General features: G+C 46.3%; 1 protein-coding gene across 1 annotated transcript in view; it reads left to right on the forward strand.

Moving 5' to 3' along the window:
• The window catches only part of LOC310699149 (histone H2B 5-like), a 960349-nt gene that overhangs the window by 259738 nt on the left and 682937 nt on the right, over positions 1-17674 (forward strand). The gene's annotated exons all lie outside the window — the stretch shown is intronic.

The following is a 17674-nucleotide window of genomic DNA, read 5'->3' on the forward strand; positions in this document are numbered from 1 at the left end:
AACTGGCTCCTTTCAAGCACTGGGATAAGGTGATGCAGAAACCAGCCCTAAAAGAGTGAGCAGGAGATGCGTGCAAGGACTGCTTTGAACACCATATGTTTCCAAGGTGCAGATGTGCTGTTCCTCCTTATGAGCATGTAAGGAAGATTTCCTGCTTTGGCTTTTTTCCGGGCTGCCTTCACTTTTTAAAAAGCCACTGGAAACATCTCCAGAGCAAAGTTCCAGATGCACTGCTTTTCTTCCTTGCCTTCTGAACCATTTGTTAAAGGCTGGGCAATGGCAGAGAGAGAAAGAGAGACCTTCCTCCCCCCCAACGCTTTCTCACCCTGCCGCCGCCCCCCCTTCTCCTTCAACATCAAACAGGGTGAAAGGGGATGTGAATTTCCCTCTGGTAAAATCAGTAAAATCCGCTGCTCCTACAGCAAGGCAGCAGCGGTTCTGATTCCGAGATCCCAAGCAGTTTTTCTGCAAGAGATGGAGGTACGCAAATCTTTTTAAAATGTTTATGTATATATTCATTCCATGCAACTTCTAAACAAAACAAAGCATGTCTGAGAGAAAAATTCTTGTCCAGTCTTGTGCTAGAATTGTACTTGTTTCCTACATTAGAAAATGTGAGCCCTACCCTGCGGCATGAAGCAACACGGTCCCCTCTTCTCATCCAGCTATCTTGATCTGCTACGTGTGCTGACCAGGTCTGAGTGTGGCAAGGTTGTAGGTAGAGCATGAGGTGCAGAGGAGGGAGGCAAATCCAATGTTGGGCGTGAAGCTCACTGGATGAGTCGACATTTCCTAGTGCAGCCTGCCTCGCAGGGTTATTATGAAGTTAAAATGGGGGGAGAGAACGTCTTGCTGTGCTTTGCCAACACCTTGCCAGACCACCTTTCCTATTGCTCAAGGCAGGTTACAAAAAAAATATTTCCAAACCATAAGCTTTCAAAAGCCAGTTGTCAAACAGGAGGCAATAAAATGGCTAACTCAGCAGAATCAAGTCCACCACTGCTAAACACCTGTAATGAACATGTGAAACAAATAAGCCCTGCATTTAACAAAAGCAGAAGAAAACACTCAGGAAGGAGGGGGAAAATCTTGCCATCCCGTGTTGTGGCTGCTGCTACTGAGGCATTTCTGCTTCTCCCAATTGCTGTTCTCATTTCTCCATGAAGGAGGGGCTGGCCCTCAGGGCCAAGCTAGGTGTGGCCTGCAAACTCTTGCTCTCAAACTTGACCACCGCTTTGTTTATAGAAAAACAGTTTTCAGGAGGAGCTGGTTAACAGCAGGGAAGTAGCAGAGTTGGGTCATCTTCATTTACCTCCTCTTGTAAGAACTGCCTCTCTTGCTTTTAAAACCTGTATGTTTCTCCCCTTACTCTGGGGCTTTGGAATGGAATAGCAAATGTGACCCTATCCCTTCCTGTGTCTTATTTGGCTTGGTTTGCACAATATAGCAAGCCCAAAGCTGGCTTCTTGGGGCCACACAAATCTGCAGGCTCCCAGAGAGTTGCTCATTGCTGCTTTGCTCCTCCCTGGTCCTTTTTGATGCCATCCTAAGTGATAGACCCATCACTACACCTTTAAAGCAATATCAGACCACTTTAAGCAGCCATGGCTTCCCCTAAGAACAGTATTTTGTTAAGGGTCCTGAGAATAGTGAGGCGATCCCGATTCCCCTCACAGAACTACAGAGTTCCATGGGAAGAGGGATTGACTGTTAAGCCACTCTGAGAATTTTAGCCTAACAATTTAGCACTCATAAGAAGCTCCACATCCAGGCATTCTTTTAGGGAAGCCAAGGCTGTGCAAAGGGCTTTGATGCTGCTTTAAATGTGCAGTGCAATCGGGCTTGAAGTCAAGGTTTAGCTCAGTGTGCAATCCAAAGTGGGATTCATGGTGAACAAATCCTGGCTACAGCTCAGAGTGAGGGGGAGATTTGGTTCAGTTCACATTTAAAGGTAAACTCATTTGCTTAATCCACATCGGCTGAAACAATGTGCAAACTGAAAGACAGCCATCCTTCATAATTCACACTTATCTGAATGTTGCAGTGCAATGCTCCTGCTGAGTAATATGTTGAAAGGAAGAGATACTCCAGTTAAGTGTGCATGGAAATAGCATTTAATTGGTGAAAATAATGTTTAAAAATGCATTACATTAGAGGAAATGGCTTTGCAAAAATGTGTATATTGGGCAAACTTGCATACACAAATGTGCATATTAGGAGAAATTAGCACTAAAATGCTGGTGGATTTTCTGGTCAGACCTCACCTGGAGTACTGTGTCCAGTTCTGGGCACCACAGTTCGAGAAGGACACTGACAAACTGGAACGTGTCCAGAGGAGGGCAACCAAAATGGTCCAAGGCCTGGAAACGCTGCCTTATGAGGAACGGCTAAGGGAGCTGGGCATGTTTAGCCTGGAGAAGAGGAGGTTAAGGGGTGATATGATAGCCATGTTCAAATATATAAAAGGATGTCACATAGAGGAGGGAGAAAGGTTGTTTTTTGCTGCTCCAGAGAAGCGGACACGGAGCAATGGATCCAAACTACAAGAAAGAAGATTCCACCTAAACATTAGGAAGAACTTCCTGACAGTAAGAGCTGTTCGACAGTGGAATTTGCTGCCAAGGAGTGTGGTGGAGTCTCCTACTTTGGAGGTCTTTAAGCAGAGGCTTGACAACCATATGTCAGGAGTGCTCTGATGGTGTTTCCTGCTTGGCAGGGGGTTGGACTCGATGGCCCTTGTGGTCTCTTCTAACTCTATGATTCTATGATTCATCTCAAGAAGGTGCTAACTGATACGCAAATGCAGAGGACAGAACTTAAGCTTGGGGAAAATGAGGAACCAAAATTGACAAATTCACCCATCCCTAGATACAGCTTGTGGTGAGCGAAGAGAAAGCTTAACTATGAGTACCAGTTGAGGGTGTGATAAGTTTTTAACTGCTCTAATGTTGTATTTTACATTGTTGCAACCTGCCCTCTTGGTGAAGGGTGGGTGAGAAATGTAAATAATAAGCGTCAGTATTATTCTCTTAAAATGTCAAATAACCACACACACCCTTCCTCAGCACTGTGGTTCTAGTGAGAATCAAGCACCATCTCACTGCCAACACACCCACCCAAAGGGCAAACATGCACAGCTGCTATTGACACTTAAAAAATAAAAAATAAAACCTGGAGATCCAGTTCATGGATCTTCCATGAGACAATTAGTTGCCCGTCTGCAGGGAAGCATGAATGCGCCCCGTGAATTGTTCCACTGTTCATAGGAGGGGAATATGCCAAACAGCCACAAGGACTCCACTAAGTAGAGAATGGGCAGTCAGGGAGTGTTGCCTGGACCCCAAGGGGGCCTGCAGCTGCTGCCATGACCTCCCCTTTCACCCTCACAGTAGCATATAGGCAAGGAGCTACCTTGGGTCACTACTGGCCACTGCTGGGCTAGCACTGGCCCATAGAAAAGCAAACAGCCCTGATGTTTGCACAGCTGAAATTGGTGCAAAGGCAACCCAGAGAAGGCAGGACGTCCCTGGGGTGCCAGCCCAGCGCTACCTTTTGTTCTCTGGTTTGGTCAGGAGGGCAGGATGGAGGAGGAGACTGGGAGCTGTGGCGGGGGGGGGGGGAGCTGCCTAGGCTTGTGGGCCACCCCCTCTATTAGCTTTCTCCAGCATCAGGAGAGAAAGACCAAGCCTGGTTCTAAAGACTAACCCACACATTCTGGGGGAAACATATGGCACATGCAGTCCGATTCTAAGACTGAGGCACTTCAGAAAACCCTCCCATGGAAAGCTTGTGTGAGAGGGCAAAATAGTCCAGTCTAGCCCCTGGGGGTGTGTGGTTTTTTTTAAATGTCCACTAATCCAGTAGGGAAGAAATACCAAGTGGGAAAATAGACCATTTATCATTAGACTAGATTTTAAGGGGTGGGATCCCTGATTGTTTGGACTGTACTTAATCTGTTCGTTTGCCAATCTGCTGTTTTGAACTAGCAGGTGTTGCAGGTGTGAGGAAGCTTTGGCCCTCCTAATGTTGCTGAACTATAATTCCCATCAACCCTGGCAAGCATAGCCAGTGATTAGTGATGATGGGACCTGTAGTTCAGCACCAAAGGTTCCCCACATCAGATCTAAGGCAAGGGTGGGGAACCTCGGGCCAGAGAACCTAAAGTGGTCCTCCAGCCCTCTCTTTCTGTCCCTCAGGACTCTCCCCAACTATTCCCCCTCCCCAGGCCACACCCCTTGCTTGCCTTGCTCTGCACATATCAGAGCTCAATAGTGCTTTCCAGCTGGGCAAAAGCACTTTGGGTGGAGCCAAGCAGGACGGTGAGGGGACAGACAGGTGTGTGTGAGGCCTAATGAGAGTTTCCAAGGGCCACACAGAGAGGGCTGGAGGGCCACATTGGTTTAGATGAAGTTTCTACTATTTCCCTTCAAGCTTTGCTGAGGTAGCCTTGCTCTGCTGCCCACCCCCATGCTAAGTCCTCTGAGTGGGGTGCCTGGGCATCTGCCCCCAAGCCCCTGCAGGGCTGGTTGCTCAGAAAGTCCTTCTGCAAGGCATTTCCTTGCTAGCAGAGATTCCGCCCCAGGAGGAAAGAAGCCAGGCCTGCTGCTCTGGCCGCTCTCCCTGCTTTCCTTCTCCCCACCAGGTTGGCCCCTGTTGGCATGTGGGCTGTGGCGGGTGGAGGGGGAGGGAGAAGCAAAGAGCGTCAGCGCCTGGGGCTGCAGGGGGGCAATTCCCCTTTGTCTGACAGAGAAAATAAGGTTCCATTTATTATGTGCGAGAGAGAAAGAGGGAGAGAAACATCAAAGGGAGACACTTCAAAGGCAACGTCTCCTTCCCTATTAACGCGTTCCACATTGTGCTGTTGTACGGGATCCAGGCGCACGACGCCTCGGGGAGGACAGCCGGCCACAGTGCCCCCTCCTGGAGCCTCAGGCATGCACTGAGACACAGGCAGGAATGGCCAGGGTTTGTCGGGTGGCTCAGCTGCCAGACGTACCTGGGTTGGCTTTCCAGTGTCATGGATGGATACCTGCCATTTTCAAAAGGTTGGTTTTTACTACATTGAACAGGTTATTAATCACCAAATTTATTTAACTTTTTAAAAGAACTTTTATTTTTTCAGATTTCTACTTTTTTAAATAAATAGAAGTGAGGTAAGGAAAATGCTTTCTGTTTTTGTAACCGGACTGTCAGACAACTTCGAAATGGAGTGTATGCCACTGTGAGTGACAAAACCAGAACTAACCATGACAACGTCTTCAGCATTTAGCCTGCCAATGCAGTAGAGTCACTTCCAGAAGGGCTGTTTTAATGAGCGTTCAGATGGATTTGTGGATGGAGAGGTGACACCACATCAGCTGTCTGATGAGCATTTTGCCCAATTCCTTTGTGGGATGAAGAGACAGCCCTTGAGTCCAAAGCAAGTGTCATCTCCACACTTCCCAGCGACGAGTCCATTTCCCCCGTCACTTTCCTCATCACAAAAGCTTCACAATATTTTGGGGTGAGTGAGTTTGTTTCAGAAGAACTCCAGATCAGCTTTAATCACGCCATCTGATTTTTCTGGGATGGGACTGAATCGCACCCGAAAATAGTGAGAGTCTGGAAGCACCGCAAGGGATATTTGTACTAAGATGTTGCAGAATGGAATCCTTTGCTCAACATTCTTTGCAGTGCTATTTTTCTAGAAAAAGAAGTGTGAGAACTCACCACGAACACCTCCCTTGTTCTCTTAGAATGACAACCGCATTCACCTGAGAGGTGCCGGAACTGAGTTCCAGCTGAAAAAAGCCCTGCTTGCCAGCCATGCCCTCTTTTGAGACATACCATTCCATTCCTCACTGCCCTTCAGTTTTCTCCCCCCACCCACAACAGTCAGCATCCTATGTCTGCTAAGCATGCACAGTCCTCATTGGGCACCTTTGGCCAGGAGGTGGGGGGAGACTGTTCACTTTAAAAAAACCCTATATATTTTGAGTATTTCTGCAATTCTTGTGGTTCCCTTTGACTACATAAGGTTTAGCACTCCAAGAATGAGTTTGCTATCTGTATATAGGACATATGAGAGAGAATGTTTTCTCTAATCATGGTGATAACCAGCAAAGCTGCTGAATTCACAAAAACATAAAACTGCCTACCAAAACAAGTCCATAGCCAGTCCATCATATGAATCTAGCCTGTTTGTAACTCCTGTATGTATAATGTGACTCTGATGAGCCAAAATTTTGCTTTGTTTGTATTTTTAAAAAACAAATAGATTTATTACAAATTAATTCTGTATTTTGCATCTCTGCCTCCTGCACAGCTAGTATGGAAAAGCAGAAACAGTTGGTGGTATTCACCATATTTGCGCATCTGTGGTCACTTACTTTAACCCTTCAATTTCTCCATGTCTATCTAGTGGTCTGTAAACCAGGCACAAGGAAGTAAGAGGCTGATCTGTTGTGCAATGTGGTGCTGTACCACAAATGGGCAGAAAAGTAATATGATGCTCAAAGTGCTGTGTTCTGAAGGAACGCTTTGATAATGCGCATGCATGAAAAATTCAGCCACAATTCAAATGCTTGGGAAATCAAGGAGTTTTGCACCTGGTGCTGGTAAGTCACATCTGGTTCTGAATTTCAGCAGGGTTGCTTGGTTCACCTGCCCACCAAAACAAGTCAAACCTTGTTTTGAGACACCAGCATACTTGTTGTAGCACTATAAAGCTAAGTATAAAATAAAGATAGGAGGTAAATGATCAGTGTATATGCATGTACAAACCAAATACTCCTGTTCCTGGTCTTCTGAGAAGACAACGTATGGAGGAAAAGAATTTATACAGAGCTAGCAAGGAAGGGGGGGGGTGATGGGGAATCATTCTGACCCAGTTCCCAGACACTGACACTACAGTCTTGATACATCTTCCTTGGAAGCAAGTACTGTTGAAATCAGTAGGCCTTACATCCAGGTTTGGACTCTGATGGTACATTCCATGGCAGTGTCTCAAACTCTATTGCTTTTTTGCCCATTTATATTGCCTTTCAAGTGTTGGGATTATATCATAAAGGCCAGGAATGGTTACAACTGTGGGGTATGGCAGGTATTACTATCCTCACTGGGAGACTGAGACAACAGTGACCTGTTTCGAGCCATACAGTAGAATGGCCACTTACACAATGCCCAAGAGAGGACACAGATTTGTACGGAGTTTGCATGTGCTACTTGGTAGGTATAGATAGATGTGCAATCCAAGGTTATAGAAATTCAATGCATCGCACTGCAGAGGGGAAGACTGTGGCCTGGGTGTGGCTGCCTGCTCAGTCTGCTGTCCAGGAGTTGCTAATGGTTGATGGGCAACTTCAAGGTCCCTCCCATCTTAAGATTCTTTATCTTTAGATCAGATTTGGGCTGGAAAAACTCTGTACAGTAGCACGCAGGGACATCCTGCAACCCAGAAAGTTCATAGCCAAGTACAGTAGAAGTTTGAATCCAGGGCTTTCCAGCTCACAGTTGTAGCCACTTGTTGGCATCTGTCTCAAGAAACCATGGAGGGTGAAGTCAAACAATTGCATTTGCAGCCCTGAAGTGACCTCCCTGAGGCACAAGCTTGGACAGTGTGCCTGGAGGTCCTGGGCTGCCCAGATGTCAAGACCCCCCCCCTCGGCCTCGCTGATGTGGTCCAAGGGAAAGCAGAGCAAGATGTTTATCACCAGCTGGGCTGCCGCAGTTGCTGGCAGGAGACTTACAAGGTGCCAGCCTTAGGGACTCCACTCCAGATTTGTGTAGGGTTTACTCCTGAGCCTTTTCTTCTCCCGAAAATTTCCTGCAAGGCAGCAGAGGTTTGGAATCAGAGTTTTCCTTCTCCTAGATGGGCTCCCTTCCCAGATAAATGAGCCTCATCTGCCCCTCACTTTCCTCTGCAGCAGGTGCAGAAACCATCTTTTTGTCCTTTTTGACCACTCTTGGTCTCATCTGCTCAATCCACCAGAACCTGTTTTTGCATGCAAGGCAAGTTCCTTGAGTCCCATTGGCTCCCCTCACCTGGTTTAGCTGGCCAGTTGAAGGCGTTCCTGGGGTGTTGCCACTACACTGCAGCTATTACACTTCACTACAGCTATTCTCTGTCACAAAGAACAGTGGCACTTAATATTTGCTTTGGACATCTCCAGACTCAGTATTTTGTGGGGAGGATTCAAGCACATACCAGGAAATTTAGGTTTATGCCATTAAAGTGGATGCTTTGCCACCCTAGCATGGCAAATCATCTTTAAAGGAAACATACTTTATGCAGTCAGGAAAGTGACAGGAAAATGCATTGGAAAGGATGGAATGAATGGAGGCTGTTCACTGTTGTATAACTGCCCCCACAAACAAATCAGAGCAAATGCTCAATAAAAACTGGATACAATCTAACCTCCAAGTAAGCTTCGCGCAGCCTAATTAGGATGAAATAAATAGGCCATGGGGAAGAGCCCTTTACCTTTGCAAACTGCAACCACAGTTGCATTTCAACTTCATGCAAATGTGACACGTTTAAAAAGAACATTGTCCGTGTAATAAAATGTATTCAGGAAGCAGGTTTCCACTTGACATTAAACACTGTATACTTTTCCTTTTCTGCAGGTTGGGCACCAGATTATTGTGGAGCGGGGAGGAGGGGCTTGAGGACAGGACACCTCGTTGGCTGATGGAAAAGCAGCTGCTGAGATCAGCAAAGGTATTATCAGCACAGCCCTTGTGTGGGGAACAAACGAGCTGCTGCTATAGGCTGTTAAGTGCAGGATCCCGCCAATCCAAAAGCATCTGTAGCTTATGGGCACAGTCCTGGCAAAGGTAAACACTTTTAAAAGGTGACTGTAGACTCTATCCTTTTTTGCAGGAGGGCATCAAGTACGTTCCAGGAAAGTTAGGTTTGCTGAATTAAAGTGGGTCAAACACCTTATAAATAAATCCACTTGAAAAGAAAAGAAAAGGAGACTTTTTGCCGTTGGAAAAGAGATGGAGAAATGTGCAGAAAAGGGCAGAATGAACAAATAACCAACACCCCACAAACAAATAAGCAGAAATGTTTTTTGTCATATAACTGCCCCATAAGGAAATTAGAATGAATACTCAGTAAAGACTGTAATAGTGGAACCATCATGTAAAGCTTTCTGCCAGCAAATCAAGATATACTGAATAAACAGGTTGTAAATTCCATTAATTTACCAGGAGAGTGTTTTACAGGTGCTTAGGAAGCCCTTCAAACTCTTAAATTCTTACCTTTTATTTTTTTTATTTAACACGTACACACACAAACACACATTGCCTCTTCATTACAGTTTTAAAACTGATTCACAAACTAAACAAAAACAATAATCCAGCTGGACTGGATTAAGCTCTGTGTTTTCAGCCTGTATCTGTATCCGATCTGCATAAAATGAAACCTTAAGGAAGCAATCCTCTGCAAGACTTTCCTGGGAGTAAGCCACATTGAACATATTAGCATATCTTTCTGAGAAAAGCTGCATAGGACTGCCTGGTAACAGTGGAAATCCTATGTGTGTTTACTAAGAAGCAACTCCGATCTCCAACTGTGTTTACTCTTAGGTAAGTGTGCATAAAGGGACCCGGGTGGCGCTGTGGGTTAAACCACAGAGCCTAGGACTTGCTGATCAGAAGGTCGGTGGTTCGAATCCCTGTGATGGGGTGAGCTGCTGTTGCTCGGTCCCTGCTCCTGCCAACCTACCAGTTCAAAAGCACATCAAAGTGCTAGCAGATAAATAGGTACCGCTCTGGCGGGAAGGTAAACAGTGTTTCCGTGCGCTGCTCTGGTTCACCAGAAGTGGCTTAGTCATGCTGGCCACATGACCCGGAAGCTGTACGCTGGCTCCATCGGCCAGTAAAGTGAGATGAGCGCCGCAACCCCAGAGTCGGCCATGACTGGACCTAATGGTCAGGGGTCCCTTTACCTTTACCTTTAAGTGTGCATAGGATATCAACCTTTTTATTTAAAGGTTTAAAATATATGCATGAAGCAGGTATAAGCCTCAAGGAATTCCTGATGGGTGAAGAAAAATATGCTGTAGTGTGAAATTCTATTGGAAAAAGTATTTTCCTCTTGCAAAAACTGCAATTAGTTGGAGCACCAATGGAGACAGTTCCTCTGTTTAGATTTTGTTGTGGTGCCTGCCCTCTTCTGGCTGTCTATGCATCGTCTGCCTTTTAAAAAAAAATACAACCCCTACCTTCAAATCTTGCAAAGCCTTATGTGGAAGAGATTCAATAGAGTCAAAGGGGTAGAGACGTGTGCACAATACACTTCACAGGGTTCTGTCTTGGGCCCGGTCTTATTCAACATCTTTATCAATGACTTGGATGATGGACTCAAGGGCATCCTGATCAAATTTGCAGATGACACCAAATTGGGAGGGGTGGCTAACACCCCAGAGGACAGGATCACACTTCAAAACGACCTTGACAGATTAGAGAACTGGGCAAAAACAAACAAGATGAATTTTAACAGGGAGAAATGTAAAGTATTGCACTTGGGCAAAAAAAATGAGAGGCACAAATACAAGATGGGGGACACCTGGCTTGAGAGCAGTACATGTGAAAAGGATCTAGGAGTCTTGGTTGACCACAAACTTGACATGAGCCAACAGTGTGACGCGGCAGCTAAAAAAGCCAATGCAATTCTGGGCTGCATCAATAGGAGTATAGCATCTAGATCAAGGGAAGTAATAGTGCCACTGTATTCTGCTCTGGTCAGATCTCACCTGGAGTACTGTGTCCAGTTCTGGGCATCACAGTTCAAGAAGGACACTGACAAACTGGAACGTGTCCAGAGGAGGGCAACCAAAATGGTCAAAGGCCTGGAAACGATGCCTTATGAGGAACGGCTAAGGGAGCTGGGCATGTTTAGCCTGGAGAAGAGGAGGTTAAGGGGTGATATGATAGCCATGTTCAAATATATAAAAGGATGTCACATAGAGGAGCGAGAAAGGTTGTTTTCTGCTGCTCCAGAGAAGCGGACACGGAGCAATGGATCCAAACTACAAGAAAGAAGATTCCACCTAAACATTAGGAAGAACTTCCTGACAGTAAGAGCTGTTCGACAGTGGAATTTGCTGCCAAGGAGTGTGGTGGAGTCTCCGACTTTGGAGGTCTTTAAGCAGAGGCTTGACAACCATATGTCAGGAGTGCTCTGATGGTGTTTCCTGCTTGGCAGGGGGTTGGACTCGATGGCCCTTGTGGTCTCTTCCAACTCTATGATTCTATGATTCTATGAGTCAAAGGGGTAGAGACGTGTGCACAAGACACTTCTTTTGCTTCTCATATTGTTGTTTTGGTCAGACAGGTTGTTCAGGTTTTTGAAGTCAAATCCTATAAAACTTCTTAACAAGGACAAGCACAGGCCACTTTCACGCCATGCAGGGAGGGAGCCTTGAATTGCCCATCAGCAGGCTGAGCAGCACACACAGGCCACCAGGTCTCAGCCTTGCTCAGCCTTGCTCAGCATAAACACTTATGCAAATCGATGTCCTTATTTGCCCCCTTTTTGGGGCAGGGTGTAAGAGTTTTGTGCTCCTCATTTTCCTAAGGAGTGAGAAGTTCCAGGGATAGTGCTTCCTTTTGGAGCAGAGGGCACTGGAGACATGCTGGTTTTTTGCAAGTATTGGTTTAATTTACCAGCACACAAGCAGAGCATAGGTGGAGGCAACCAGCTTTCATGCTCCTAGCTGGGCCACAGGTTTGTTACCTTCAGAACAGATCTCCAGAGAGAGGTATCTGCACCCCAAGATGCCTTCAGCTTTTACAGCAGGAGTGAGGAACCTGTGACCTTCCTAGGTGTTGCTGGACCATATCCACTGGCCATGCTGACTGGGCCTGATGGAGTCCAACCACATCTGGAAGGTGACAAGTTGCACAGCCAGCTAGGCCTTAGCCCTCTTCTAAAATGACTTCTATTGCTACCTGGGCTCTACCATAACCAGTCACTTTTCCATTGAAACTGAGCTGGATAAGCATATTGGCAAGGCAGCGACAGCAATGGCTCACCTCTCTGACAGGGTCTGGGAGAATGTGATGCTAGCATCCAATACCAAGAGAAAGGTCTACCTGACTGCATGTTTAGCACACTGTTTTATGAAAGTAAGCCAACTTGCACCCACCAGGAGCAACGCCTCAATGCCTTCCACGTGTGTTGTGTCAGATTTTGGGCCTCATGTGGCAGAACAGAGTCTCAGACAAAGATGTGCTCTTCCGAGCCTACATTCCGAGCAAGTTCACATTTCTGTCCCAGCCACATCAATGCTGGCTTGGTCATGTACCCAAGAATGGAAGATGGCAGGATGTGCTTTATGAGGAACTGGCCTCAGGCACCAGACCTGTTGGCAGGCCTCCCCTGTGTTACAAAGATGTCTGCAGATGTGACACAAACTTTGGCAACATCAACCCTGACCTGTGGGAACCCCTTGCAGTGTGTGGTGGCAGACAGGTTGTGCATCCATAGCAGTGACCAGAGGAGGAATGACCACTGGGAGGAGCACAGAGAGAACAAACTCCATGGTGCATCTGCAGCAGCAAAACTGGCTGCCTTCATCCACCTCAGCTGCAATAAAACATGTCTCTCTCCTATTGGTCTTTACAGCCATAGCAGGTGCTATAACTATGCAATTCTTTGTCTTTATCCCTGATGGAGCACTCTTCCATTGTCTCTCGAGACAGACAGATGGCAACAATAAGTTACCTAGAGCACGAATTTCTTGGCTTGGTCCCTGCACCCATCCCAGGGTGGCAGGCAATGGGGGATGAGTCACTTCCCCAGTTCCAGTGGCTTCTCTCACTCACAACATTCAAGGAATATCTCCAACTATTCTCTAGTCATTGCAGTTCCATTAAAGAACCTTCAACCCCCCACCCATTCCAAGACAGTAACATTCCTTTGCCAATCCCCCCAAAACTATGATCCAGCATCACTTCAAAGTGAATCCACAACAGTAGAAATACTGGGTCTTTGTGAGTGAGTCTGTATGTGTGCCTGTGTATTTGTGAGTTCTTGTGTTCCCAAACCTACACTTGCCAAATTAGACTTGGCGGGAAGGATAAAAAAAGGAAAGGCTAATGGGAGGAGGATTTACAATGGACATTGAAAGATTTAAACTTTTGCACTGTTTCCCCATGTGCAGTGCCTTTCTCATTCACTTTCCAATCTGGAGGTCTGTTCTTAACCTGAAACTGTTCTTAACCTGAAGCACCACTTTAGCTAATGGGGCTTCCAGCTGCTGCCGCGCCACCGCCGTGCGATTTCTGTTCTCATCCTGAAGCAAAGTTCTTAACCCGAAGTACTATTTCTGGGTTGGCGGAGTCTGTAACCTGAAGCGTATGGAACCTGAAGCGTATGGAACCCGAGGGACCTCTGTAAATAACACTGAGCATTGTATTTAATGGCAAGCAATTGCAGACTGTTGCAATGAATGACCCCTGCTGGCCAGTGCATTACATTGCACATGTATAAAGCAGTATGTTTTGGTAGCTCAGCAAATCCTCTTTTCCTGTCAGTCTAATACACTATTAATAAGTAACCTTGGAAACTGAAAATTGTGGCGTTTAAATGTTTCATAGTGCTATATAATTGTGAGGGTGAAGGGTGGGTTAAGGGGTTCATATAGTGATAAGATTTGGGAAGAAAGAAAACAATATATGAAGTTCTTCTAGGATCCCTATTGTATATAAACCAGTGGTCCAAGTGAGGATGGGGACGAGTATAGCTGCTTGTCCTTCAACACTGCTGTCTGTTCTAATTTTATTTTGTTTTTATCTTGAATGGTTTTAAAACTTTAAAGTTAGTTGGCTCAGCAGTTAATGCTAATTGTTACATAGAGGCAAGGAGCATATCTGTTTTATCTGTTGTACTTCTATGTGGGGTGAAAAGCCATATATTTCAATTGAAGGCGTATGGGAGATACTCTGCAGTTTGGACAGTTTTAACACTGCGCAAGCACAGACCCATAGTGCTTCAGTTAAAGCATCCAGAACTCCAGTGCCAAATTTAGTCCAGAAATCTTTGCTTGACTATTGAATCCACCCATTTCTGCTCTCCATGCATTGAGGCCCCTTGGCAGGCAATAGTCAGCCACAGTGATGGGTGGATGATTCTTTTCCTCCAAGAAGGCCCAGATGTTCAAAAGCAGAGTGAACCGGGTGGGGGGTGGAAGAGAGACAGAATTCAGCTGAGCTCTTCCAAACTCACTCCGGTTGTAATTGGCTCCAGACTTCAGCTGGCTGCTGCAGAATTGCAGGGCCAGGGTGTTTAACCGCAGGGCTACAGAGCCTTGGCACATGTCCTGCTCCAGGAACTCTATCAAAGCCGAGAGGCCGTCCCAGCCCTTTGGATCCAAATTCATCCCAAATGTTCCAATTATCGAGGCCTCCCACCAGCATCTCTTGGCTTCTTGGCTCTGTGACAAAAATCCACAGATGAGGAGAAGCAAACATCCACGCCTCATCCTGTCAACGCGCCAAGACAGAGGCTGAGGCCTTGGAAACTTGACTTGAAACAGGGTCTGGCAGCATCTTCTAAACAAATGTTTCTCTCCCCCTCCCACCCAACACCACTTCCCAAGTATGGTGAAGTTGGACATCAAGATCAAGGTATGCAAGCGGGGTGTGCCAAAGTTGCCTTTTCTTGACCCTAGCCATGGAGTTGCATGGTGTGCCATGTTCAGTTTGTATTAACTATACCCCAAATTCCTGACTCTTGCCTCCCTCCCCCCTATTCTTCTAGGAGAAACTGATGTAGGCCTGCATTAAGGACCCTGTTAGGGGACAAAATGTAAACCCTTTGTGCTACTAGAAGTCAGAATGGGTTAATAAGAGTTGAAATGCCAATGCAGCCCCCCCCCCCCATTTCGTGGCAATTGAGGTTGGCAGCACAACCTTGGGGGGGGGGAGGTTTCACCCTTCCCCCTGCACCATTTTCTAATGAAAATAGCCCTCCTCCTCTGTTGGCAGCTAAACTGTGGCTGCTCAGACACAAAAAATTAACAAGTAATAATAATAATAATAATAATAATAATAATAATAATAATAATAATTTATTTGTACCCCGCCCATCTGGCTGGGTTTCCCCAGCCACTCTGGGCAGCTTCCACAGAAACCAAAAAAACACTAAAATATCATACATTAAAAACTTCCCTGAACAGGGCTGCCTTAAGATGTCTTCTGAATGTCAGGTAGTTGTTTATCATTTTGACATCTGATGGGAGGGTGTTCCACAGGGCGGGCGCCACTACCGAGAAGGCCCTCTGCCTGGTTCCCTGTAGCTTTGCTTCTCGCAATGAGGGAACTGCCAGAAGGCCCTTGGCGCTGGACCTCAGCGTCCAGGCAGAACGATGGGGGTGGAGACGCCCCTTCAGGTATACTGGGCCGAGGCCATTTAGGGCTTTAAAGGTCAACACCAGCACTTTGAATTGTGCTCGGAAACGTACTGGGAGCCAATGTAGGTCTTTCAAGACCGGTGTTATGTGGTCTCGGCGGCCGCCCCCAGTCACCAGTCTAGCTGCCACATTCTGGATTAGCTGTAGTTTCCAAGTCACCTTCAAAGGTAGTGATGTCCATCTGAGTGGGGGTGCTCGTGTAATCTCACTGTATACAAGTTGTACAAGTATTTGTACAAGTATAAAGTATCCATTTCAATTATGGATCTCGAAATCTGATTCGGTTTAGCCCTTCACTTCAGCAAGAATGCTATGCCACACTCCTTCTGATCATGCCATTTTATTGCTTTAATGCTTTTGTGTAAGACAGAAGAAGAGTGTTTTTGTCAGGGTTATGGCTGCCAGCTGCCTCGTGGAGAAAGGGGGGCTGAGAAAGAAATGGAAAGACCTCCTCGTGTGTCTTTGTGGGACTGCACAAGTGGCCTGCTGGCAGATGATCTGTGTCTCTTTCCTTAGCAAAAGAGAACGTTACAACTCTCTAGAGCTTCAGGGGCCCATGCTCCTAGTTTAAACTAGGCTGTAAGGTTTCATTTGGAATACAGTGGTACCTCGCAAGACGAATGCCTCGCAAGACAAAAAACTCGCAAGACGAAAGGGTTTTTGGTTTTTTGAGTTGCTTCGCAAGACGATTTTCCCTGTGGGCTTGCTTCGCAAGACGGAAACGTCTTGCAAGTTTGTTTCCTTTTTCTTAACACCGTTAATACAGTTGCGACTTGACTTCGAGGAGCAACTCATAGAACGCGGTGTGGTAGCCTTTTTTGAGGTTTTTAAAGACTTTGGTGATTTTTGAAGCTTTTCCAAAACTTTCCCGACACCGTGCTTCGTAAGACGACAAAACTCGCGGAACGAATTAATTTCGTCTTGCGAGGCACCACTGTAGATAACTCTTGCAGGCCAAAAGGCCAGGCAAACCACATTGGTTACATTTGCATAGCTCTTCTCTTAGACACCTACCTGCCCTCCCCAGAATCCTTCTGTGCCCACTGCCGCCCCGCATGGTGATCTGGTTTCCAATATCTGCCCTCAGTTAAATGGGCAGAAGCTCCTGCCATTGTTGCTGGACTCCAACTCCCATCATCCCTGACCATTGGGCATGCTGGCTGGGGCTGATGGGAGCTGGGAGTCCAACAGCCTCTGGAGCGCCATATGTTCCTAACCCTGACACGGGGAGCTTGGAAAATATGGGACTGTCCCACAGAATCAGGTTGATGTCATGGGTGGGATGACCCAATACTGCACAGCACCGTCTGAATTCTGATCTGCCTCCTGCCCCCATTGGCTGCTATTTTCTGGAATTTGAATTTATAACTAACACACACACACACACACACACACACACACACGGCCAAACAATACATATAGTAACACTTCTAGTTAGACTCTGCAGACAAACTGCCAATCTGAGCCATCCTTTGTAGTTGGCGTCTTTTTAACAGTGCTCTGATCTGCAGGATTAGCAGGCGATCCCATTCCGCTCCATCTTGGGGCAAGTGTGATGCCTGATTTCTGCGTTCAAAGTGCTGTTGAAGGGAGCAGTTTCAGGTTTTTCTCTGCCTCCCTGGCAACCCTGCATTGCTATTGCTGTTAGCATTGCAGGTGTCAGTACACCCCACAGATGTGTTTGCTACATTGTAATTCATCTTACTATGGGCTAGGGCTCTTTCAAGGCCCCCTCTGCACTGCCAAGCCCTCAGCTGAAAAGCAAGCATTACATTGCTTAAGGATTTGCAGCGCAATCCTAACCATGTTTACTCAGAAGTAAATCCTATGAAATTTAGTGGGGCTCTCTTCCTGGTAAGTGAGTTTAGGATTGCAGCCATTGAGAGGAAACTGTTACTCAGACTCAGGCACAGCAATTTGGTACAACAGAAGCAAAATATTAAGCCAATTGTATGCATGCTGCACTGAAATTCCACCTGCTGTCCAGTTTTGAATAAGGAACACAATGCACATTTTAGCCCATGGCTCAGGTATGATCCAAGGCTGGGTGCCTGGCTGTGCTTTTCAATACACAACTGTGGGGAGTGAGAAGCACAAACAGGATTTGCTTTGCAAAAGTCACACATCAGCTTTGGAAAATAACTTATAATGCCACCACACAACCTAAGGCTATGTGCAAAACAGCAAACTTCCCCCATCTTCTCTGCAAGTCTCTCGTAACATTTGCCCTACTGCCCACTGCAACTCAACACTGAAGTCCAGCTTCTTGCAAC

This window comes from Podarcis liolepis, assembly GCF_965112155.1.
Source record: "Podarcis liolepis genome assembly, chromosome: 2".
In the NCBI taxonomy this organism is placed as follows: Eukaryota; Metazoa; Chordata; class Lepidosauria; order Squamata; family Lacertidae; genus Podarcis; species Podarcis liolepis.